Here is a 27,485-nt window from a genome sequence, read left to right as displayed (position 1 = left end):
AGGGGAGGGGGGATAGTAGAGGATAGGAAAGGCAGCAGAACACAACAGACACTAGTATGGCAATATGTAAATCAATGGATGTGTAACTGATGTGATTCTGCAATCTGTATATGGGGTAAAAATGGGAGTTTATAACCCACTTGAATCAAAGTGTGAACTATGTAATGTTTTGAACAACCAACAATAAAAAAAAAATAAGTTAATTATGATGGTTTTGAAATCAGCATGACAAGTCTTCAAGTCCCAAATATGATACTTACTAACCAGTTAGAATACAGCCAGGACTTGTTTCCCTATCCTACAATTGGTAGACTTCTATTCTATGGTAGTTATTTACAAAATATGTATATGAAGAACAGAACCCAAAGCTTGTCAAAAAATACGTCTATAGCAAATATCAACTGTTCATATTATTCATATTTTAAAATTCATCCTTATATTTTACAACTCCATTTTCTTAAATTTAATGAGCCAATGAATACTTATTACTTAAATATAATTTTTAATGAAATCCTATTGAATACCATCAGCATAATTTTGAGTTCTAAAGATGGGGTGGCAAATCACATTTCCTATTGTCAAGTTGTTTACCAGCTATGTCAGTCAGCTTTTATCACTGTGACAAAATACCCGAGAAAAACAACTTGTAAGTAGGAAAAGTTTAGGTGGGCTCATGGTTATAGTTTCCGACCCAAAGCAATTGGCCTACTGCTTTGGGTCTACTGCTTTGAGGTAGTTCATCATGGTGGGGATGCATGATAGAGGAAGCTGCTCAGCTCAAGGCAGCCAGAAACAAAAAGAAATGGGAAGGGGCTGAGGACACCATATATCTTGCAAGGGCATGCACCCAGTTACCTAGCCACTTTTCACTAAATTTTACATCATGAAAGTTCCACCACCTCCCAAGAGCATCATAGACTGGCAACCAAGTCTTTAACACATGGGCCTTTGGGAGACATTTATCTAAGCCATAGCACCACCTGAGGAGTTTATTGGTCAGATTGGGTTATTCAATAATTGTTATTAAGTTTCTGTGTGAGAACACACTCTGGTATGTATTATTGCCTTCAAGAAATGTTCCTTCTGGGGTTATACTTGAATTTACAAAATATTTTCCTCAAAAATCATGGAAAAATTTTGGAAAGGGTGTGGACTTTGTAATCCATATAATATAATCTGATATCAAAAAGGATGAAAATTTAAATAAATAGATGAAAATTGTTCCATGTATAAATGCCTATAAGTACAAACAATAAAGGTATATTAATTCATTCAAATGAGAATTTAGTGAGTCTACATGGCACAAAACACCTGTCAGTTCTAATTTGATGAAAAATTAATTCACAGAAAGAATATTATCATACTCTTCACTTATCCCCTTGAAGCTACTGAGTTTCATGATTCAGAAAATAATGATTATACTTCAAGCCAATTTTCTGGATTTTCCTTCCCCCAAAATATGAACTTAGATTGAGGTATCATGCTTTTAAATTAGGTTTCAAATTTTTGCTGATAACTTATCTTGTCTCAGGATATGCTAATGATCTTCATATAACCTCATTGCTTTTTTTTATTATAAAACATGGTACAATTATGATAGGCTCAATCTCATCAAATGAGATATTGTTTATACCATAGTTATTTAATGTAGAAACTTGATAAGTTTTAGTTCCATTTGTCTATTTTTGCAACATTATTCTCTTTGGTGAGAATTTAGGTCTAAAATTCAAATTCATTTGTATCTCAAACCTATTTTCAAATATGATCTATTGTCATATCCAGAAAGCATTTATGGGACAAACTTTGTTGTCTATATTCTTTGGAGATTACACATCAAATAATCTGTCTTCACAGTCTGGCTCCAAAACACCATGGTCTCAGTTACTTTATAAATACAATATTAAATTGATAAAACTAAAAGTAAAAGTAACCCCCCTGCCCCCCAAAAAAACCATGCTGTGAATATAGAGAAACAATTGGCAGTTTAAAACGTCTTAAAATAGAATTGTATTTAAATACGAAATGAGTATCATTAAAATATTTTATTAATCAAAAGGAAAGTAAAAAAGTCATTTTAACCTCTTCCTATAGTAAACACTTCACATATGTTATGACTGAGTTTTCATTACTGTCCTATGAGATACAGAGAAGCAATATATTTTACAAGTCAAGGATTGCCATTCACATCTTAGACCATATTTGGACATCTATAGAATCATCTAATGTTTGATCTGTTTGCCATATAGAGCATCATCAAGTTTGTGTGGAAGAGATTATTCCTAGAATATTTGAATGACATTTTAGTCTATCAAATCCCATTTTACTACATTTTATAAAATAAGAAACTCTTTTAGGTGAGAAGATATACAATAATAATACAATTACAAAGATGGAATTTTTGTTTTTAATTTCCCAAGCCAAATAACATATTGTTAGTAAACATTGTATATGATTATAGTAAAAGTTTCAAGATCTTTGCACACCAAAATTCTGATCCCTCCAGGAAAACTAAGCATTTCTCTTATCCCTTCTCTGGTTAAGATGTAGAAATTACCAATAAAGTCATTACTCACACTTAACAACGAGAAATCATAGAATGAACCCAAAACTGAAAATTTTCTTTGTAAGCTACTAAAATGCTTGGAGACAAGTAATGAATTATGCTCTAAGAATAATGAATCCTTCCTAAGCAAGCAGAAACCATGGCTCACTCTCATCTCTAGAGGTATTAGCATAGCCTAGGACACCAAGGAGAGCCATGGGACTGGTAAAAACTGAAACCTTTGCTGTAAAAAGGAGATTACTAAAATTCTTCAAGTCCAAGCATGAGTTGGCAAGTTAGTTGGACATCTGAGGAAGCATAAAAAGTTAAAGACTCCCTGTCATTGGTAAGTTGTCCCCCTGAGACTTTTTCTGACTAAGCAGCATCATGGAAAGAGAATGAAGCTAAGAAGCAGAGAAAAAACACAAAATCTTTCAGTGCTTAGACCCAAAACCTTCCTGAATAGAAGAACTAATTCCAGCCTCCAAATACTTAAAATTAGAAGTGAACTGAACAAAAGTAAAGGCTCTGCTCTGAAAACTCAATTTGGCATTAAATTAAAGGAAACTTTCCCCATCCTGTTAAAAGAAAGGGCAATGTTTTTCTGAGATAAAAAATAGCATCCATTTCAGTTTTCTACTGTTTTATAGACAATGTCTAGTACATAATAAAAAATGCAAAGCAAGAAAATACAACCCATAACCAATGAAAAGTAGCCAATAAAAGCATATTCATTATCACCTACATGTTCAAATTACCAGATATGAATTTTTGCATAATTATTATGAATATGAAAATAGTTTAGAAAAAATGCTTTTTAAGAGGAGAATTTCAATAGGAAAAAAATGATACTCTAAAAATTTAATTTAGGATTAAAAGATATACATGACTTAAGCCCAATGGAGGACATTAAGATTCTGTACATAGAATCTCAAAAAAAGAAAAATGGGAAAGAATGTGGCACTATTTGAAGACATAAAGGCCAAGATTTGCCAAAACTGAGGCTGTGTATCAACTCATAGATCCAAGAATATCAGCAAACCCTTAAAGTTTGAACACAAAGACAACTGTGTGCAGTCATCTCAAACTCAGACTACCAAGAGTCAAAGATAAAGGAGAAGAATTTTAAACATGCATTACACTTAGGAAAACAAAATTAATAACGATGACTGGATTCTTACAAAAAAGAGAATGAGAACTAAAGATAGTGGAAAGCATCTTTAGCAAGCTAAAAAAAAATCTGTCAACCTAGAACTCTATACCCAATAAAGAAATATTCCACAAAAGAAAGAGTAAAGACATCTCAGACAAAATGAAAACTGAGAGAATCGGTCACTAACAGATTAAAAGAACCCAGGAAAAACAAACAGAAAACAAATAGCAAGATGACAGACTTAAATCTAACCATAGCAATAATTGCATTAAATGTAAATGAATCAATATTTTTTGAAAGATATGATTTAAAAATAAGACAACAATTGTATGATAGTTTTAAAAACAAACTTGACATACTAAGCCTTATACTGGTATTCATTAGAGAATAAAAAAAGTTTAAAATCTGCAAAATCTAATTATAAAAAGCCAAGAGTGTGGCTATATTAATGAGTCAAAGTCAATTTTAAGAAAAGAGAAATTATAGAGAAATGGTGAGTTATTTCTTAATAATAAAAGTTAATTCATCAGGAAAACAAAAAAGTAATAAATATGAACCTAGCCAGAAAATAACTTCAAGATATATAAAGCAAAAATTTAAAAGCTAAATGAAAAAATAAAAAAATATGTAATCATAAAGATTTTAACATACTTCTAATTGATAAGGAAAAAATACAAATTAATCAATAAGACATAGAATATTAAACACTATTAATCAACTAAACATTTCCATTAAACTTTACCCAACAAATAAAAATATAAAAATCCATGTTTACAAAATGGACATGAAGTGTTTGCTAAAATATACCATATAGTAGGCCATTAAACTAGTCTCCATAAATTTAAAAAAAAAACTAAAATCTTACAGAATATTTATGGCCACAATGGCCTCAAGCTAGGAATTAAAACAAGAGGAAGTGAAATGTATTCTAATATTGAAAACAGAGCAACATTCCTCTAAATAATGCATGTATCAATAAGGAAATAATTAGGCAAAATAGAAATGATTTTAACTGAATAATAATTAGGACACAATATGTTAAAATGGATATAATACAGCAAAGTAGCAATTAGTGGGAAATATATAAATATATAAAGTTTTATGCTAGATAATGAGAAAGGTTTAAAATCAATAACTGAAGCTTATCATTCAGGAAGCTAGAAAAAGAGCAAATGAAGTACAAAATAGAAGTAAGGAAATAATGAAAAGAAGTGTACAAAGCAATGATATAAAAAATATGAAGAATAAAGAAATTCCAAAGCCAAAATATTGATCTTTATAGATAAAAATGCAAAACGTATCAATCTAATGAGAGGAACAAGGAAGAGAGAGATAATTAAAAAAAGAATCACCAGTATCAGAAATGAAAAAAAAATTACAAGAGACATTATAGGGATTAAAATGAGAGTAAAATAATATTTAAATAACTTTGTCAATATCTTTGACAATGTAAATGAATTTCTTATAAACCACAACTTTCCAAAACTGACAGTAGAAAGAAAGCCTGATTAGTTCTGTGTCTATTTTAAGACTCAAACCCATTATTTGAAACTTTCAACCAAGAAAACTCCAGGCCCAGGAGACAGAAATGGCACTAAATTCTCAAAAGGTGAAAAGGAGAGAATAATTCAAAAATTCTACTCTGAAAATCTAATCAAAGCAAACCACTTCTCACTCCTAGACCCTCAGCTTAAAAATCATCTATGCATTCTTCTTTATACTATTTTGCTCTTGTAGAATTATAAAAGTGTAACTTTGTTCATTAAAAAAGACTTTTATTTAATTCACTTAACATTTTCTTTCTGATAAATAAATATTTAGAACATGGGAAAACAATTATCACTTACTGTATACCAATACTGTATTAAGCATTTTACATATATTATTTCATTCTATCCTCATAAACTGGTTTGGACACTATTTTCTTGATTTTACAAATGAAGGAACTAAGATTCAAGAGTTCATTCATTAACTCTCCCAAAGTCCCCCAAACCTCAAATCCTATCTGATTCCAAAGCCTGTGTCACTAACCATCTGTGATTAATGGACCTTTCTCGGCCAGCCTGTCAAGAAGACTTGCCATGTAAGTTCTGTATTTGGTAGTGTTTTAATTATTAATGGAACCAGAAAAATTCAGAATTTCAGAGGGAGTATTTATCCAGCTGCTTTCATTCTCGTGAACCAATCTGCCAGGAGTCCAACTACAGAACTTGTCAGAAGGTAAGTAAACTCTACTCATTTTATCATTTGTAAACTTTCAGAGAATATTGAGTGACAATATTCTAACCCCATATGTTTTAATGTGAAAAACAAAATGAGTTAATTTAAAACAGAGAGGAAGGAGACAACCTGCCTCTTAAACTAAAGTGACTGCAGAAAGACTATAATGCACTAATAAAAACATTTAAAAAAAAATAAGGTGACTTCCACCCAGGGCCCTTTGCTTACTGCCTTCTCTAAATGATCCCCCATCACTGTTCTGAACTTTGTATTTTTAGTACTATCTTCACCAACTTGTAGTTTTCAATTCAGAACATTTATAACACTGGTCAACTGAAAACTCCGTAAAGATAAAATCTGAGTCTCGTTCACTGTCAAATTTGCTCAATGTGCCTAATGCTGGGCACTTCCATAGTAGATGCTCAATAATATTAGCTGTATGAATAAACAAGATATTTTGAACTCTAATTATATTGTTAACAACTTGTTATACCCCTAAATTTAAAACTTCCATTTTCTCAAGTTTTTTAATGTCTATTATTAAAATAAAGAAAAATTTGAAATTCTAAGCCATTTTGCTCAGGCTAATAAATAGCATTTGAGTATCTACAGCTTTCTTGGTCTTTAAGAAAAAATAATTTATATCATAACCTATGTTAAAATAGCACAGCCCACTAAAAATATAATGCAAAGGACAAATATAAGTCATGTACACAATTTTGAATTTTCCATTATTCTGATTTTAAATTTTTTAATGAATTTAATTGTAATAATACATTTGATTTAACCAATATATTCAAAATACTATTTCAGAATGTAATTTAAAGTTATTGATAAGTGTTTTATACTTTTATTCATGCTAAATATTCAAAAATGTATTTTACTTCCATATTATATAACATCATAGTTCAGACTAGACACTAAAATTTCCAATTATTCAAAAGCTCCATATACTTAGGGATTCACATATTGAACAACACAGGGTTAAAACTAACAGAAAACACAATTAAATGAGAATTGGCTCTATGATTAGGCATAATAAATATTCTAAGCATCTTTATAAATAGGTAATTACTAGTAAAATAAAGAGTTTTATGCCTTTGTCAGAGACATGAAGACACCTATGTCTATGTCTCTTCCACTTATATAAAGTAGAAAATCAACAAGACCCCCAAATTCACCAGATCATAGCTCTGTTATTGAGACTGGATAATTTACAGTAACTCACGTTTTTCTGAACTCTGAAAAACAGATTTTAGATTATTGGGAATTGGTCACATATGTGGCATGAATTAAGCTGACAGAATGAAAGCTCTTATTTCCTTGAAAAATTGTCAATCTTCAATCTGTGGCTAGTTGTCTTTTGATTGAAACTTGATGTACCCTATCCTCACCTTGAAATCTAAATTACCACAAATGATTCCAGTTTGAGCAAATTACCTAGAATTAAAGACACAAGACTTTATAGGCCTACTGAAAAAGAAGAGAGACCTTCAGTGTTACTGATCCTCATAGGCCAACCTCTAATCAACCACCCCAGTTTCCCAGTTCTTATACTTAAAAGGTAAGTTAGGGCCATCCCAGGAAAATGGACTGTCCCAGATTCTGACACATCCTGATCAAGTATTATCTCTCCAGGCTGCCTACTTTCAAGTCTCCTTTACTCAAGTCAAATCAATGAAGAAAGATTTCCAAGAGTCTTAGTAGTTGGTCTCTTATATTATTCGAAATATGGTTGAGTTGAAAAAACTATCATAATTCAATGTGATGCATTAATGATGATTTGGGGAGGACATTCTCTTCCTCCTGAATAAATGATAGGAAATTGCTATAAAAAGTTAACATTTAGGCAAACAATTCTCTTTATTCAGACTAGTAATAATCAAAACTGGTCAGTTTCTAAAATAAAGTATCTTTATAAAACAACTGCCCTGGAATTAATGGGTCATGTGTCAATATGAGGCATAAATGACAGTAAGATATCCAACCGAATAGGAATTCAGGCATAGTGGTGCACACCTGTAATCCCAGTGACTCAGGGGGCTGAAGCAGGAGGATTGCAAGTTCAAAGCCAACCTCAGCAATTTAGTGAGACACTGCCTCAAAATACAAAATAAAAAGTGCTGGGGATGTAGCTCAGTGGTAAAGCATCCCTGGGTTCAAACCCCAATACCACACACACACACAAAAAAAGATATCCAACCCCTTAGTAGACTAGGGAAATGTGAGAAAAGGCATTGGCATGTCTGAAATATAAAAGTATTGCTGTGTAAAAACACTTGAAAGTTTTTCCAGTAAGTTTGGTCAGGCATTTCAAAACCACCCAAAGATTATAAATGTGGCTTTAATTTAAAAGCCAGCATCAAAGCAAATTTATTAATTTTCTTATTAATTTTCTATGCTGCCTTTGCTCAGATTTTTTGAATTGATTTAAAAACTAGGTACATCTTTACTTAGCTTAGAGACACTTTCTTCTAGCGATGTGAATTTTTTTTTCTTTCTTTTTACTGTGGTTTCTCTTACACTGGTTTCCATTGCCATAAAGGTCAGTTTGTTAACTGTGGTGACAGCCTCCCCCTCATGGCACATGTTCAATAAATGTCAGTAAGTGAACAAAGAGAAGAGATACTGGAACACTCTTAGCCTTAATAAACTGAAAAGGTAGTAGTGAACTGAAAGTTACATTCATTCAGAATAAAAGGGGCCTTTAGAGTCAGTTTTTCTGGTTGAAAGATCAGAGCAAATGAATCCACCACCTAAAATAGAAGTTGTTTTATTCTCACAGGTTCTGACATTTTAGTGGTAAGCTGACAAGTTATAAAAACTGCTACAAAATCCAAATTGCTAGCACCATATGGAAAAAGATGCCTGCAATATGTCTTTTATCAATATCTATCTATCTATCTATCTATCTATCTATCTATCTATATATATATATATACATACACACACATATACTTACATATACATGTAGAAAGTCATTGCATTTGAATTATTGCAGATGGTTTTTCAAATAAGCACAAAGGCAGGCGGATTGAAATGTTGAGAGGTCACACAGACCATGACAAGTAAAGGAAGAGCCATAGACTTCATGCTAGCATTGAATATTGAAGCAGACTGCCTTTATCTGCCAATGTCTTTCTCTCATTATCCCCTGGTCTACCAAGGATTTGAGTATCTGCTACTTAGAAGGAGTCTTGTTTTACACCTCTTAGTCAAAAATTTCATGGTCGACTTGTGTCAAATTTCTAAGAATTTGAAGAGCTTAAGCCTTTATTTAAGCAAAGCTGGAACTGGAATTAAATAAATAATTTATGCCTAAATGAGCTTAGTATGTTCTTGTCAAGTATAAAATATTATTAAAAGAAAACACATTTTCTCCTTATTTTCTTTTAGTAATGAAACAAATAAGGAGTAATTTTGAGATCCCAAAAGGCAAAACTGCTTTGTCAGATAATCAGAAAAATGACCAGGGCAAAATTCCTGAAAAATATGAGTAGGTGTGCACATTCAGGATTCCTCTCTGATTCTCAAAAATCAGAGCATCCTATTCCTGCATGAGTGTAGGGTGTCATGTCTTAAATATTTTGGAGATGGCTCTTCCTATCATAGCATTTACTTTGGGCAACATTCTAAGCCCAAAATTTAATCATAATAACATCTAGAATTTATTACAAAGTGTTTAGATACAATTGTAGCTGAATTCCTATTTCTCGCTGAATTTTCACCACCACCTTATCAATGTTAGCCTCCTCATTTTGCTGATAAAGGAACAGATTCAGAGTTTCCAAAGGATCCTTACTTTGACTGCATATTGGAACCAACTAGGGAACTTATAAAATTCCAATGTCTAAGTCTTAACTCAAAGCTAAATAAAAAATCCTGGAAGTGGAACCCAAGAAACAATATTTTTAAAAGTTCTTAAGGTGACTCTAATTTGCAGCTTAGGTTAAGACACACTGGGTTAAACCAAGTTCATGGAGTTAGTATGCTGGAAATAAAAGGTAAATTTATATCAGTGCAAAGCCCAAGTTTTGCCTCGGGGATTTCCCACAAAACCTCCTTCGGTTCCCTTAGGACTAGGGCCAGTATCCTTATGACAAATTTAGGATCATTCTGCATCAGCCACCTTCTGCCCCTGGTGAAAATAATGATTTGTACCCTTGTGGATTTCATGGTCCATATCGCATGAGGCAATTTCTGGACCTATATAAGGCAGAAAATACCATATTGCCCAAAACTGTATTCATAATATATATTATTAGGTCAACAGAAAATGCTCTATTCACTAAAATTCTACCATCTTGAGCACTTGATTCTTTCTTACCAAAATATTTGTTTATCAATATGCAGATGTTGCCAGAGGGACTCTGTGGGATTACTATGTGCTTCTAATTTAAAAGTTTATTATTCAAAAATGGCATATAGCTACCATGGGACAGGGCTGAGAATGGAAAAAATCTGTGCAGCTTTTATGTAACCAGCATAAAACTTTCCATATGATAGAAATTCAAAATCAGGACAGCCAGGTCACTAGCAGCTTAAAACAATAAGTCTAATTAAGTTTTCTTTAAAAGGAAACAAACTATACCATTTTTAATAGCAATGCGATTTTGAAATATTTAAAGATATATTGTGGCTGATTTAGAAAAACATCTAAATATCAATAATTTTCCTGATAATAGCATAAAATAAGCAATTAGTAAAATAGTTAATATTGCATACATACACATTATTACACTGTGCCCGTATTATCATTATGTGTTCATTAAAAATAATTTAAAGTTGTAAAAATAAAAATAGATTAACTATGCTATTCACAATACTAAAGAAGAATGTAAAAGAATAAGAAAAAGATGCTAATTTTAATGTGGAGGATCTATAAAAGTAAAGTACAAAATTTTGCTTAAAGATTTAAGAATGTAAGTGAAGAGTCATATGTGGAAGTAAAACATAAAAATTAAAAAGGTATGAATGCTTCCCAAAGCAACTTTTACTACTCAAATAATACTAATTAAAATCGCATCTTGTTATTTTTGGGAAATAGGTAAAATTTTTCTGAAGTAAGAACAGGTAAGTATTTTGAAAAAAACCTTCAAAAGACTAATGAGAGAGGAGTGTTCACAGTAAATTAAATATATTACTAATCTTCATTCATTAAGACAGTATTGTACTGATATAAGAAAAGGCATGAAATTAATAAATAATTCAAAAAGTTCAGAAGTGGACTTTAATTATAATTTAATATTATTTATGATTTAAAGAAGAAAAAGTCAACTGGGAAAAATAGAATTATGTAATGACTGGAGAAACTAATTTTTAAATCAGCTTATAACTTTGCTTCATGCCATATAAGTGGAATAAATAAATAAAAATAATAATAAAGGCATAAACCTATAAAAGAATGTGTAGTCTAACATATATCTTACTTTAACAGAAGAAAAGACTTTTGAGGCATAAAATTAATAAGAATTTTTTGAAAAAAAAAAAAAAACAAGAATGATAGGTTTGATTGCCTACAAGTTTTAAAATTTGTGTGTCCAAATTTTAAAATTTGCATTTACATGTCCAAAAGGAAAACAAAAATTAAAAAATTAAAAAAATTCCCAAGAAAGAAAGTGGAGAAAATATTTGCCAAAAATACAGCAAAGAATTAATGTATAAAGAACTCAATTCTATCCACAGGGAAAACATCACTGTCATAGTAAAGAATAGGCAGAGGACAAGACAGAAGAGCAAGAAATACAGGAGAATAACAAGCAAAAACCAGGAAGCACAATCTAATATTAATCTCGTAAGTGCAAATTCAGGGAACAATACAGTTCTTTCGGTCCACCAACAAATCAGTTTTCTAAGTCATCATATCCAGTGGTGATGAGAGTGTCCAAAGATTACAATTTTCTGGGGCTGCTAATTTAAATATAACTTACCTAAAAAATAATTAAGCGATTGAAAGACAATCAGAAAGTAGAATCAATATTTATGTAGATTTTCAAAATCATGTCTTGAAAAAATAATAATTTGCAAAAATCTCAATATATAAAGTACATAAGGTAAAGTGAAAGTAAGCTACAATAAAAGTGGCACAAAATCAGAGCCAATTTTTTAAAAGTGTTTTGGGTCCTGCTGTGTGCATATGCTCATAAAATATCCTGGAAAGGAAATATCTCCAAAAGCAGAGTTCCCTAAGAATTAGAAGTGGAGACTTTTACTTTCTTTCTCATTTTTAAAATAATATACATGTTTTTACAGTGATCATAATTATTAGGTTTATTATAAAATATAATAAAAACAAGAGGCATTTTTAAACCATAGGTATCTTGATATATTTTTTCTCTTGGCATCACCCTAATTGAGGAGTCAGAATTACATATTTCTAATTACATTTTTCACCATTAATTAAATCATGCCTTAAGAGTAACATTTTTTGGCATCTTCTGCCTCATAGTTCATACCTGAGATGAAACTTTCTTTTCTACAAAATCTAAGAACTTCTACCATGGTATGCACCTCCCACCACATTCTTACAAAACTCACCCATTGAAAATCCTCCAAAGATAACCTAAATGGATTGGTAAACATGCACATGTGTGATAGCCAAGAGAATGTCTCACCTAAAGACTGGTAACTGCGAGAACAGCTCAAGAGCCCTTGGAGTTATCACAGGGATGGTGAGACCAGCACTAGCGTGGAGCCCAGCTGCTGTGGGAACCATCTGACTATCTCTCTCATGAAACAAGAGCTCTCTGCATTTGTGAACGTTGCAGAATTGTTCAGAACCAACTTGGCTTGATGTTTGTTTTCAGAAATAAACAGAGTTTAAAAATCAGGCTTTCTCCACTTATCTTTTAGTTTACTGACTGGTTGGTTGATTAGACTTAATTCTTTTTTTTCTTCTTCTTCTTATATTTTTCTTTTTTTTTCTTTTTTTTTTTATTGGTTGTTCAAAACATTACAAAGCTCATGATATATCATCTTTCATACATTTGACTCAATTGGGTTATGAACTGTCATTTTTACCCCGTATACGAATTGCAGAATCACATCGGTTACACATTCACATTTTTACATAATGGCATATTAGTGACTGTTGTATTCTACTAATTCTTACATTGCAAGGATTGTAACTGTATGCACTTGCAGGCTTTAATTAATGATTTCTGGAAAGAAAACACTTCAGGATTTGCTTCATAATAGCTCAGGAATAAGGGTTGTTTCAAATGAATACGAAATAGTTTGCCTTTTAAGTAATTACTTTCCTAATGCTTTGCAAGCATACAAGCTGCTTGCTTACAGATTTAAGTTTGTTACATCCTACTGTCCAAATGTTCTGGGGTGTCTATATTAATTTCCTAAATTGATTCCAAACTTCCCAAAGGCCAACAGGAATTCTTCCATGTCCACTCTCCTCCCATTCCAAATAGTGCTATTGGAGTCATATCACAGCCTTACCTGCCCCTTCCCTCAGATGAATAACACCTGTTGGGAATTCCATTATATTTATTTATTCATCGAGTCAGTCATTTATGAAACATTTATAAAACACCAAGTATGCATTCAACACTGTGCCTGGTACTGGTAATACCAAGATAAATAAGATGTGATTGAAGTTTGGTTCCTGTTTTTATGGTATTGACATCTAATTCACTCCTGTTTGGCAGGACTGGAAGGCACTATCAGAACACATATTCTCATTCATTCAGTAAATGTTACTGATAACTCCCATGAGCAAAGTTACACTTGCCATGTGGTTCTGTGTATCTATATTAATTTCCTAAATCGATTCCAAATTTCCCAAAGTTGGGACACATTGTTTCCCCATTTTGGGCACAAATGCATCATTGCCCACAGACCTTACTGCCTCTTCCTGCAGCCAATTACAGAAACTCCAGTCATTCCCAGCCTCCTAAGATTTTTTAAATGAGGTCATTAAAATTTTGAGGTCAGTATGAAGCAGTGAAGAGCATACTGCTGATAATGCATATAATTCAGCAGAAAAAAAAAAGCCTCTAGGTACAGCTTAGTAGGCTGTGAGGCTTTCAAATAACTCAGGGACAGAAGGCCAGGGAAAAGCCCACCAACCTAAGGACTCATCATCACCTGGTCTAGTATCTTGCACCAATTCCACCTCTTCACCTGTGACCACACAAGAAGGGAGAACCAAAAAGTGATTGTTCAACAGGCCTCCAGTTATTCTTATGGAAACAAAAGGCTTCTCAAGAACACTCCTAAAATGTTCTAATACACCAATTCCTGTTTTGCGAAGCTTAAAAGCAAGAGTTTTGAGTGCATAGGTCACAGGACATCTTTTGAAGGGGAGGTGCTTAATGGAAAGATAAGTTGACCAAGTTGACCAAAACAAGTACATACCACAAAATTCTCTCTTGATCTTGGATTGTAAAAGATTTATAAAATTTGGGAAGCACTTTTTCTTAAGCATGGGCAATTGAATGAGTCTAGTTAAACAAAAATATATTACACTTTATTTTTTTAAAAAAAATGAAATAGGTCTAGGGACATAGATCGGTGGTAGTGGCATATTCCAGGTCCTGGGTTTGATCCTCAGCACCTCAAACAAACAAATCTGAAATACATGGATACACACATGTACACACACTCACATACTTGGAGATTTAATTGCTTGAAATTTTATTAGCTGAAGTCCTAAATTGACTACGGCTATCTATGCTTCAAAATCAAGAATTCTCAGCTTTGCTGATAGTTCTATCACAAACCTAATTTGTTTATTTACAGAACACTATTACTGTTTTCATGTGTGCTACTGATGTTGTACCTGAATTTTGTTGTTGTTGTTCTTTAATGATCTTAACAATAATAACAGTGTTTTCATGTGTGCCAGACTCTAAGAACAGAGGCAGATACTTCACATAAAAAAATGAACCATATCGAAACTGAATTTTAGTCTATAAACATAAGCATCTGTGCTTGAATCTAAAATATGAACTCAGGATTTCTCAGTTTTAGCACTATCAACATTTTGAATGTATAATTATTTGATAATGTCGGAGTTCGGAAACATCTTTGGCCTCTATCCATTGGATGCCAGTAGGATTCCCTTCCTATACCAATTGAACAACCAAAATACTTCCATATATTACCAAATGTCCTGGGGGCAGCAGGGACAGAGATCATCCTGATTGAAAACTACTGCAATAATTTCAGAGTAATAGGATATAAAGGAAAAGGATTTTAGGATTGAAGCAACAAGTAACTATAACAAGATTATGAAATATTCAAGAAAAATAGTGTGATATCGGCCTGTATTAAAAGTATGATGTAGGGGCTGGGGATATAACTCAGATGGTAGAGTTCTTGCCTCACATGCACAAGGCTCTGGATTCGATCCCCAGCACCACACACACACACACACACACACACACACACACACACACAGTGATGTATATAATAGATAACACTGCTGCTTCCCATTGGGGAAATGGTGGCCAGATTATTATGTCAAGCAGTCGAAATCACCTTTGATGAGCTTAAAGATCATTTTGTGTGCCTTCATGTACTGACCAAAGTAAGCAATCTCTAACATCCTCAGAAAGAAGACTGAAGAAATAAGAAGGCAAGACTCAGAGACACAAGCAGATTCTCTTCAGAGATAAAGACTGGCTTTTTTTTTCCCTGCAATATCAAAAGAGAATCCTTTAGAGGCGATGTGCCATCAGATGTGTTCATCAGAGATGTCCAAGAAGAGAACAGGATTCTTCAGAGATACAGTTCCTCACTACCTCTTGTCATAGAGCAAGAATCATGATGAAGACAAAATATATTTAAAGTCTTTTTAAAGCATATGAGGTTTCTGTTTCTATTAAGCAGGTCTAGAAACTACCTCCTCTACTCTTACATATTTCCACTACTATAACCCAGAAACAATGCTCCAGCCAGGGAGGATGAGTACATATGCTGATGTACTAGTCTCATCAAACCCTGGATTATAAAAACAGATTACTTTGTTAAAAAGCGAAAGTACTGCCTAAGGCAACAATATGCCTTTCTTATTAATCAAAATCTTGTAGCTAAAAATAATTCAATCCTGATCATCACAGGATTGGAGGTCCATCAATGTTTTCAGATAGCTAACAGTTTTCTCCTACAAAAGGAATTTAGAAAATTTTAAGATAATTCTAAGATAAGAAATATATTCTATTAGCATTTCTCCTGGAAGAATCTCTATGTTAAAATCACATCCAAAAAAGAATCACTAAATCTTCTTATCTACATTTTGGCTAAGTATGGGGCTCTTCTGACTTTTTAAACAGGCCTGCCTCACAGATTATCTGGTCAACTACTGGTTGTTCTAGAATGAGAAAGAATAAATTTTGATCAGTCTTGCTCTTTATACATTCACCACACTAATGAAATGCAAATAAAGTCTCATGTCTCTGGTACACACTAAATCATAATTAATCATGTAATCATTAAGATAATTGCTCTTTCATAACTTTTCCATGACAAGTTAAACTTCTAATTATCATTTCATTGGGATGAAAAAACATAAATATTCTCTGTCAGTCCTCCACATTTTCTAATCCTGTATTCTGTCTAAATCCTAGATTTTAGCTTTGAGGCTTCTATGAAATCCCTGTTAACAATATTAAGAGAAGAGTGAAAAATAAAAGCTTATTCTACTAAGGACTTGGTGTGCTAACTAAATTCATTCCTGTTTATTCATAAAGATGATTTCTGAAAGACCAGAGTTTCTCTTTGTTAATTGCTTGATGATTCTAATTCTTTGCAATTCTAACTACATTTTCTCTGAAGAAATACCATTTACATTCATTTGTTTAATATGCTAATTAATTTATGATGCTGTAATCAAATGTCTCAGTAATTTTCTAGGTCTATCTATATTTGAACTGGTTGGTTTTATTGCAATAGCCCTCGTCATAATTGTGCCAAGGTCCAATGCAGGACCCTTGAGAAAAGCACTTTTATGTCATGAATGATAATGTTGTTGTGAAGAATGCTATTGCTTTCTTTTTTTTTTTTAAAGAGAGAGGGGGAGAGAGAGAGAGAGAGAGAGAGAGAGAGAATTTTTTTTAATATTTATTTTTTAGTTATTGGCGGACACAACATCTTTGTTGGTATGTGGTGCTGAGGATCGAACCCGGGCCGCACGCATGCCAGGCGAGCGCGCTACCGCTTGAGCCACATCCCCAGCCCAACTATTGCTTTCTTAATAGAACCAAAGTCTTCACAGATTCTTTGATTCCAGGCATTTCAAGCACATATAGAGAACACTTAAAAAATCAATAAGGTAAAGAACATTCCCCCCATAAAAGAAAAGCCAATTAACATAGAAAATAAACATCTAGCTCCACAGGTAATCAAAGGAATTCAAATTAAATTTAAAATATAATACTACTTATTTTTCACAAGAAAATTTCTTTTTTTAGAGAGAGAGAGAGAGAGAGAGAATTTTTTTAATATTTATTTTTTTAGTTTTCGGTGGACACAACATCTTTATTTTATTGTTATGTGGTGCTGAGGATTGAACCCAGTGCCCCGCACATGCCAGGCGAGCATGCTACTGCTTGAGCCACATCCCCAGCCCCAAGAAAATTTCATTTATTTCAAATTATTACATTTGTAGTATTTACAACAATGCACAAGAAAGGGAAATCTCTGATATTATGGGGGTTATTAATAATTACAGATTTACTTAGGAGAATACAGCAAAAATCTTCAAAAAGATTCTATCCTTTGTAATTCATCTTTAAGATAGAATCCTAAATGTGGTGGGGGGGCAGAGGAATTGGGGGCAAATTACGGGAGCATTAAGTATAATAGCATAAATCTGGAAATGACTTACATGCCCAGGAAATTCATTCATTTTATCTAATCAACTGAAAAATTTTGCCAGGCACCATTTTTAGCACCGAGGGGTAAAGTGGTAAACAAAACAGGTCCAAGACCTACAGCATAAAATCTGAGAGGGTAGACAAGCAAAAAACAGGTTCATAACTCATAGGAAATGATGGAAGAGAAATCCAGAGGATCTGATTGTGTTAACAGAAGAAGCTAATCCAGACTGGAGGTAATCCAAAAGACCTCCCCAAGATGGTATATTAAATTAAAACCTAAGGAACAAATATACATCAAGAGGCAAAGAGTAAGGGGAAGAACCCACAAGTAATGAGAGTGTCCAGTCTTAACAAAGAACATAGAATCATTTGAGTTAAGGTTTGAGGATTGGTTATTTTACCCTAAGCACAAGGCATCAACCTCCTGAAATGCAAACCATATTTGACCAACACTTCTTAAACTTTAATGTTAGTATTCATATTCTGATTCAGTGACTGTGTGACCCCAAATTTTGCATCTCTAACAAACTACCGGGTGATGATGATGCTGCTGTTGCACCACCCACATCCACAGTCAAGACTCAAGATGACCATTTTCATTCACACTGAAGTTATCCAATTAGCCTCTAGAATCCTCTTTTCTTTATGATAAAGACAAAGCACTAAGCGCACTCAACTTTATAATCTCAGTTCTTATCATTATGCTTTATATACTGTAGGCCATTAGAAAATCAATTAAATGTTTTTTTGGTTTGTTCGTTTTGGGGGGGACCACTTTCTCTGCCTCCCACCTCCTGTTGTTTCTAATAACCCAGGAAGGGGTTTTAATATGGTGATGACATTCTGAAAAAGCTACATGAAATCAGTGTTAATTCACAATGTGTATCTCATAATTTGCAACTTCTGTGCTAGCTCAATTGTAGGAGAAGGAGGGGTGAGCTAATTGGTGTAATTCCTAGACCATTCTTTATTTTAAAAAAATTTTTTTGTAGTTGTAGATGGACAGCATATCCTTATTTTATTTGTTTATTTTTATGTGGTGCTGAGGATCCAACCCAGAGCCTCACATGTGCAAGGCAAGTGCTCTGCCACTGAGCTACAGCCCCAGCCCCTTAAGACCATTCTTGAATTGTGAAATTGTCCCCTGGGTGGAGGGCTTCATTGAATGATCAAGATGCTGTTGTCAATAAACCCCACCTCCACTGCTATAGCTTACTAGTTTGGCTTTCTTTCTAAAAATGTCCCCCTTACTTCTGCCTCCGGGACATCTTATGCTTAAAATAGTTTATTTAAGCATTTGAGGCATGTGGCTGGATTGATGGGCAATAAGGGAGCTTTCCTGGGTCTGATCTGTGGTCCCTTCTTGCTCTAGGTTCTCCCTTATTTAGCAGTCTTTATGCCATTTGATTTGTACCAGGCTTCTGGCTATTGCTCTGTTTTTCCATGTGCACTGACAAATTTTACAGGGTACTAGCTACATAATTGCCTGCCGCTTTTATGAGCTCAGCCATAGCATTGTTGGGGCCAGGTGCTTTTCCCAGCTAACTGTTTTTTTGCTGTGGGTTTTAGATGTGGTTTCAATTTCTTCCCTAAGGCTTCGGAGGCAGGATTTCTTTCAGTGTATTTAACTACCTCATTATTGATCATTTTCCCTGGGATATTTAATATCCTTTTCTAATGTCTGTGGGCTTCAACCATTCTTTCAGGTGTTTTTATATTATATATAATTATATATATCCCTTTAACTTCAGACCCAGAATTAAAATTTATAGTCTGAAACTCTACATGTCTCAGAAAGGACAAACATCCACTTAAGGATGCTCTTTCCCTGAGTCCCTTCTGCCATTGAAGAAGCAAATTTAATGAGGATATGTGGTCTTTTTTAATTGTCCCTCAGTGGTTGCATTTTTTATAATTGGTATATATGAATATACAGGCTTTCCACATGGATCAGGACTTGAAAATGTTTGCTCTGAATAATTTACTCCTTCTGAGGACAAAACATTAGAGAATACCTGACCTCTTTTGAGACAGTCCCATTTTAAATCTCTACTGTTGGACTTTAAAGAGAAACAAGAGAATGCTTCTTTGGACTTCAGAATTCAGAATTAATTGGGATAAAAATGAAATGCAAGAACACAGAGACACATAGTAGTTGCTCAAATCTACAACTGTAAATTTGATTTTATAAAAGTAATACCCAAAGTGAAGTCAAATATTTTAGTCTCATGGAAATAGAATTTATAATTTTATGAGTAATGGATTTAAGACAGAAAACAGGAAATTATAGATTCTGACATCTTACCCATAGTTCCCTGGAATTTTGCTAAAGTGTATATTAGGTTCAAAACCTCATTATTTTAGAATGTGTATGACCTTCCTTTACTGTTCACTTATAATTTTTCAATTTATTTATTTAATTATTTTTCTTGATCATTGGCTTTTTCAGAGAAGATATGTTTAGGCATCCTGGAACTATGTAATTTAAAATTTCATAAAGCTGTTTACATGGTTCCATAGAAAGACTATTTTTAAGTAGTAATGTTGGTATTGTGAAAATAGTTTAGTTATGAATAGAGATCTGGTTTAGTGAAAGTAAAATCAAGTCTCAGGGCAGGAAATGTTAATAATCAGAGCTCCTAAAAACGAATGTGGAGACTTTCCTCACATGTCATTTTTATAAATATTTTTTTTCAAAGGGAAAATTTATAGTGTTACCCACAAGTTTACAGAAAACATTAAATTTATCTGGAAAAAATAAATCTCAGTGATATAACAGATTCTGATTCACTGGTTCTGGGATAAGGCCCAAGATTCTGCATTTCCCACAAACTCAAGTGATCCAGGGTCTGATTACTCCTAGACTACATGGTGAGAAGCAAGATGTCTAAATGTTCTGAACACTGTACCTTTGGGATCATGTAGGGAGACTTAAAAAAATCTAATGCCCAAGTCATACCCATAGAAATTAAATTAGAATTTCTTGGGATAGAACAAAGGCATGAGGATTATTTTAATCTTCCCAGGTGATTACAACATATAATCAAGACTGAGAACCACAGTTCTACATAATGAAGGAAGAAAGGCAACTCAAAACACCTAGAAGTAGGTACAAACAGCCTAAGGAAGTTTCAGAGTGGAAAAGTGCAATGTAATACATTTACAAAAATATTTTCCCAATCACAGGTACAAGATGACAAACTCTAGATTAATAATTTTGACTCCTCCAGAAAGAGAATATTACTTCAAAATAATAACATGTGGTATACCACTCACAAGAGTAAGAGAAATAAAAGATCAAAGGTTATACTATATTTGTATAAAGCCATACTATCCAAATTAGGAACATCATATTTAGTTTTGGTAGCTACAATGCAAGCAAAGTTTAGTAAATATACCTCAAGATTCATGGAATGGAAAATTTTCATACTAATATAAACCAAAAGAAATAAGGACTTTCAAGAGGATATGGTTGATAGTCGTTATATATGGAGGAATTAATGTAATACAAATTTATTTACCATATTCTAAAATATTAAAATTGAAATCTACAATACTTTAACTACTTCTTTAAAAACTAATTGCAAAATTAAAAAAAATATACTGTGTTCATTCAGTAAAGTTGAAAACATTTTTTCAAGAGTTGGTATAGGCTGAAGACATTCATTTAAGGGAAGCTGAGGGTTTTTTGTTTTTGTTTTGTTATTTTTGAGATTGACTCATAGAGGACAATTTTACAGTCAGAGCCTTTTTATATCTCCTCTTCCCAGAACTCTTTCCCTCCTTGCTTACTCTGGAAAGTTTTTACTTTTTCTTCATAATTTATTATCTCATTTCTTCTGACATTACAGACCACTCCTTCTCTGTAGCTGGGTTAAGCTACCTTCCAGAATGCTTCCCCAAAACACCCTGTAGCTTCATTATATGTTCATTTGTCTCTCTTTTTACCAGCTCTGACCTTCGTGAGAGAACAGGAGCTGGGTATTGTTGACCACCGATTCTCAGCCCTCAAAAGGGCGCTTGGGGGGCTGGGGTTGTGGCTCAATGGCAGAGCATATGCCTAGCATGTGTGAGGCACTGGGTTCGATCCTCAGCACCACATGTAAATAAATTTTTTTAAAAAAAGGTACATCAATAACTAAAAAATATTTTTTAAAAAGGAGAGGCACTTGGGTGCAGAGTAGACTCAATGAAAAGTTGTTGAACTTGCTCCTGATTTTAACAAATAGTTACTGAATACCTGGGGCCAGGTACTATACTAGGTAACTGGTGTACAATGGGTGAAGAAATCAGAAGAAATCCCATCCTAATAGGGATAAAGGGGAAAGAGACAATAAAGGGCTAAGTAAATAAGAAGTTATGAGTTAGTAAGAAATGATGGGCAGTGAATCCAAACCTAGTGACGTGATAGTGACAAGATGGCTGCATTAAATTGAGTGAACTTAAATTCAAAAGAAACTGGAAAAGGCTACTGTGTGAGGATGCAAAAAAAACCTTTATTAATGCTCTAATCAGAAAGCAGCTCAGTATTCAGTGAATAAAAAGAGATAGCCTAGAGAGAAGTACACAAGGAAAATATGATAGGAAATGAGGTTAAATATGTAGTGCAGAGAGAAGCCAATTTCAATAGTATTTTGAAAGAAATGAATTGAAGAAAGGTCATTATTGGAAAGTGGAGACCAGTTAGGAGCCATTGTGGCCGTATAGATAAGAATGGCAGTGTCATTTTCTCAGTCAGGACCACTTAAGGAATAACCCATGTGTGAGAGGGTGGAAGGCAAGAAACTTGACTGGATTGTTTTAAATATCTATTAATGTTGATTAAGTTTGAAATGTGCACTTGTTCACAAACAGAAATGTCAAAAGGAGTCCGTATACCAATCTGGTGATCACAAGAGAGCAAAAGTCTGAAGAAACTATTTGGGAGAAACTGGCACATATGGTACATAGAGAAAGCATGTACAGAGAAGAGATGGAGGGAGGAGGGGAGAGAGGGGCGCAGGACTGAGTCCACTCTAATGATCCTACTGGGCAGGAAGGGAGACCTTTCAAAAAATGAAAGATACTTAGGAGGGCAAGGTTTCATGAAATGCATGACTTTACTAAAATGCTGGAGTAGAAATCTACAGAACCAGATAACTACAAGTTATCAGAGAGCACAGGTCTTGCCAATACCTCAAGCATTTTTCTAAATGAGAAACTCTTCTGACATTCTCTCACATAATATTGTTATCCCAATCCTTATTATAGGTTATTTTTCATTTACATATATCTGATACTTTATATTTTCTAAAAGGCAATAAATTCATTTTGATGTCCATTATCTACTTAAAATTTTATGGGTTTACTTTATATTTCTAGCTAATGATATAACACAACTGGTTTAGTCAGCTTTTTCGCTACTGTGACTAAAGGATCTGACCAGCCCAACTGTAGGGGAGGAAAAGTTTATTTGAGAGCTTATGGTTTCAGAGGTCTCAGTCCACAGAAGGCCGGCTTCATTTCTTGGGGCTCGAGGTGAGGCTGAACATCCTGGTGGGACATCATGGAAGGAGAGGGTGGCGGAAGAAATCAGCTCACCTCATGGTGATCAAGAATCAGAGAGAGAGCGACTCCACCTCTAGATACAAAATATATACCCCATAACCATGCCCCCGATTAACCACTTCCTCCAGCTACACTCCACCTACTTCTAGTTACCACTCAGTTAACCCCACCAGGGATTAATTCACCGACTGGGTTAAGACTCTCACAGTCCAATCATTTCTCCTCTGAATCTTCTTGCATTGTCTCACACATGAGCTTTTGGGGGACACCTTGTATCCAAACCATAAAAACAACAAAAGAGATAGTTTAGGAAGGAAGAAATAAAACTGTGTTTGTTGGCAGATAACGCAATTGTCTATGTGGAAAATCCCAATGAATCAACAAGGACTCCTGGAACTAACAAGCAATGTTTGCAATGTTGAAGCACACAAAGTTAATACACAAAAGTGAATGGCCTCCTGTATAGCAGCAATCAACAGAGGAATTTGAAATTAAAAACACAATTTCATTACAATGGAACCCCCACCCCAAGTGGAATACTTGGGTGTAAATCTAATATACCTAAGGTTCATGGGCAGGAAGACTCAATATTGTCAAAATGACAATTCTTCCTCCTTTGATCTACAGATTTGATGCAATCCATCAAAAGCCTAGCAAGTTATTTTTATGTCAGTATCAATACATGGATTCTAAAGTTTATATGGAGAGACAAAAGATCCATAGTAGCCAAGTCAGTACCGAAGGAGAAGAACAAAACTGGAGGATTCCCACCACCCAACTTACAAACTTATAAAGTTACAGTAATCAAGACAGTATGGTAGTGGTGAAATAATCATTCTTGTTGTGAATCATTGTTGCAGTGAACCATCTATGCATTGGAGTATGCCATATCTGTCAGGAGGGTGAAGGTGAAAAAAGAAAGATAACATTAGAGGCGTTAAAAAACAACCAGGCTACTTCAGCCCCTGTTTTTAAATGAGCAGAAAAGCACTAGAAAATTTGATTTGAATTTTTATAATTATAACAAAGCAAAAATAGAGTTATGTTCTTAACGTGTATTTCATTTAAGGGTAAAACATATTTTTAAAAGCCTTTCCCACCTAAACTGGTTTCCTAGTACAAAATGTACAACAAACCTTTGTAAAGAATAAGAGAAATTGAAAACTCTACTTCATTAAAAAACAAAAACAAAAACAAAACAAAACACAGCATAGTGCAGTGTTTAAATGAAAAGTACCACAGATTGGAGGGCTGTTGTGGATTGAATTGTGTCCCCAAAAAGATAGGTGGAGGCAAGCCCTGTTATGTCCAAATGTGACCATATTTAGGAATAGGGTAGTTGCAGATGTAATTAGTTAAGATGAGGTCATACTGAAGGAGGCTGAGCCCTTAGTCCAACATGGTTTGTATTCTCATAAGAAGAGACAAGAGACACACAAGGAGAATGTAGTCAGGTAATAATGAAAATAGACTATGAGATGAAACTTTATTTTCCCCTGTTGCTGGCCTTACAGTGTGTGTAAACCACAGGTCTCTGCAGCCAGGAAGTGTTATAGCTCTGAATGCCAGGATATGTCCTCCAGTATTCCAGCAGACCCCAGCAGCTCACCAATAATTTCTTTTTTCTGCATTCTTGTCTTGCAAATCCAAAGAATGAAATTCATGGACAACAGAAATCAAGAGAGTGAAAGGAGTAGGATTTATTCAAGAACAGAAACAGAAACAGAACTCTCCCAAGGTGAGAGGGGACCCAATAGCAGGTTTTCCATTTGAGTGTGCTAATCTAGGGGTTTACACAGCACTGAGGTCAACATTGTTGGTCCAAACTTATGCTATTCAGGGTCTGGAAAAGTACTAATGCTATTGGTTAACTTTTGAGTATGAACTTCCACTTAGGTCTGCCCCCCTTCCACCTTCTTGCCACTCATTCTCAAATCCCAGGATCCCAGGAGATTGCAATCAGCTAATTGTGCATGCTAGAGGAGGGGGAGTCTGGAGCTGCAAGTGTCTGCACCTGGTACCCCTGCCGCAGATGACAGATCTGCTTCCCTAGCCCACTGCATCTCAAGCCCATCTATTGACATGGCAGGCTCCCTGCAGGTACAGCCCAATCTCACCATCTGTACTCCAGTCCACCAACCAGTCTGCCGTTACACTGCTCCAGGACAAGGGTATACCTTTAATAACAAGGCCATTGACTGTGGAGTGGTGCAACCACAAGCCAAGCAACATCAAGGACTGCTGGGAAATAACCCTGCTGTGGGTTCAGAGAGCACATGTCCTGCCAATACCTCGATTTTGTATTTCTAGTCTCTGTAACTGTGAGATAATATTTATCTGTTGTTTTAACCTACCCTGTTTGTGATAATGTGTTACAGCAACTCTGGGAGAACAATATACTCCAGGCTCTGTTCCTTACTAACTTGGTGACCCTGAGAAGGTCACCTCATGCCTCAGTCTCCTCAAATGTAAAATGGGGGTGATAGTGATAGTACCTAAAAGGACTATGATAATGAGTCAGGGATTAAATATATATAAAGCATTTCAAAAAAGGTTAGATGCTTAGTAAAGTTTATATATATTTAGTATAATTTGTTATACTCATTATGAATAGGTAAAGGACCTACCATAGTGCTGGGTCCACAGAAGATATTCAATGAACATTTGTTTCCTTTCTACAGTTATAATTTTCTAATCATTAATCTTTATAGAAAGTCTGTAATTGACATACTTTTTTTCTCCAAATTTTAAATTCTGTAATTATCTATGAAAAATCCTCCAAGCCCTTATCTTACTCCCCAGCTCTTAAGTATTGATACGTGGGATATACAACAACAACAACAAAGACTTACTTTTCATTTCTTCACAACTTTCAAATCATAATCACTTACTATTTAAATCCATTGAAACTTAGGAATTTGCTGGGAATTTGTGTTTTGAACTTTTCAGCTCCTAATCCTTAAATGCAGATATTTGGAAGTTTTTTAAATTCTTAGTTTTTATAAAAGTTGACCTGCTTTTGACCACACATTAATATTTATGAAGAGTTCTGTGATCTTTTTAAAAAGTGAAGTACCTTTTGATAAGTTTCAGAAAGCAATTCTATGACACTCATGATATCAACTACTAGTATGTTAACTTTACTTATTTACACCAACAATTATTTCCAGTAATATTCACTCAAAATGTATTCATTCAGAAAGCATTTGTTGAATTATTTTGTACAGATAACTGAAAGGGAAAGGGAAAATAAAGAAATGTAATAAATTAATAAGAACATGATAGAAGCAAATATAACAGTTGTCAATTCTTGGAACAATCAACAAAGGCTTTATTGGAGATGTAGCATTTGATTAAATTCTTGGAGGGTATGGATTTTCAAGACTTTAATTTTACTGTTCACTTTTATGTTTTCATGAAAATTCCACTGGCTTCCAAGAACTATAATAAAAATTAAAAACACTGATAATCCAAAGTAGATAAAGATTTTTCCATGGTAAATCTAAAACATTTGTCAGAATCCTATTAGCACATTTGGCTTCAGAATCCTAATGCAAACTGGGGGGAGGGGGAGGGGGAGATGAAGGAGAGGGATCTATGCCTGAAAAACTGAGGTGGCCACAGAAGAGTCTTCTGACATCTCTTCACATATCACCTAAAAGAGTTACGAGATCCAAAGAAATGGAAAAAGTTTTATGATTACTTTAAATCCAGTGGTGTTTGAAAACTTAATGCAAAATACACCATTTTAAATACAGTCATCCTTTAGGAGTTTGGCACAACAAACCCATAAGGGAGATATTGGATTTGCTTTCTTTGGCAAAGAGGCACACTTTAGATTTCTTTCATCTGAAACTCTTTACCATCTTTGGAGGGAGAGCAATGGAGATAATGACCAAATTATGCATTCTACAATGTACCCAAAAGGATGCTGGAACCATCCCTGAAATTATTGGTGTTCAACAGAAAAACTCCAAGGGCCATTACAAAAAGAGAGACAGACAGAGATAGAGAAAGGATCAAGTATATATATTCGAATGTATTGATATATTAATTTGAAAAAGCCGTTAGATTGCAACCTTAGTTATCAAAAAAATGTCCAATATAAAGTATCATGGAGCCACAGAAAGCCACTAACTAATATCAATTAGTGGCTTTAATTAAGAACTCACTACTAATCACAAAATGT

General features: G+C 34.0%; 1 pseudogene; it reads right to left on the bottom strand.

Moving 5' to 3' along the window:
• Positions 1-12,630, bottom strand: part of LOC107142259 — a 19,613-nt pseudogene extending 6,983 nt beyond the window's left edge.
• Between the last annotated feature and the right edge of the window lie 14,855 nt (positions 12,631-27,485).

This window comes from Marmota marmota, unplaced genomic scaffold (genome assembly GCF_001458135.2).
Source record: "Marmota marmota marmota unplaced genomic scaffold, marMar, whole genome shotgun sequence".
Taxonomy (NCBI): Eukaryota; Metazoa; Chordata; class Mammalia; order Rodentia; family Sciuridae; genus Marmota; species Marmota marmota.
This window is presented reverse-complemented; position numbering and strand designations above follow the sequence as displayed.